Source organism: Colobus angolensis, unplaced genomic scaffold (genome assembly GCF_000951035.1).
Source record: "Colobus angolensis palliatus isolate OR3802 unplaced genomic scaffold, Cang.pa_1.0 Scaffold370, whole genome shotgun sequence".
NCBI classification, from domain to species: Eukaryota; Metazoa; Chordata; class Mammalia; order Primates; family Cercopithecidae; genus Colobus; species Colobus angolensis.
Window position 1 is genome coordinate 2,369,215 of NW_012117044.1, and position 283 is coordinate 2,369,497.

Genomic DNA, 283 nt, shown 5'->3' on the forward strand with positions numbered 1-283 from the left:
GATCCTTTCCTTACTCCTTATATGAAAATTAATTCAAGATGGGTTAGAGACTTTAATGTTAGACCTAAAACCATAAAATCCCTGGAAGAAAACCTAGGCAATACCATTCAGGACATAAGCATGGGAAGGACTTCATGTCTAAAACACCAAAAGCAATGACAACAAAAGCGGGATCTAATTAAACTAAAGAGCTTCTGTACAGCAAAAGAAACTACCATCAGAGTGAACAGGCAACCTGCAGAATGGGAGAAAATTTTTGCAATCTACTCATCTGACAAAGGGC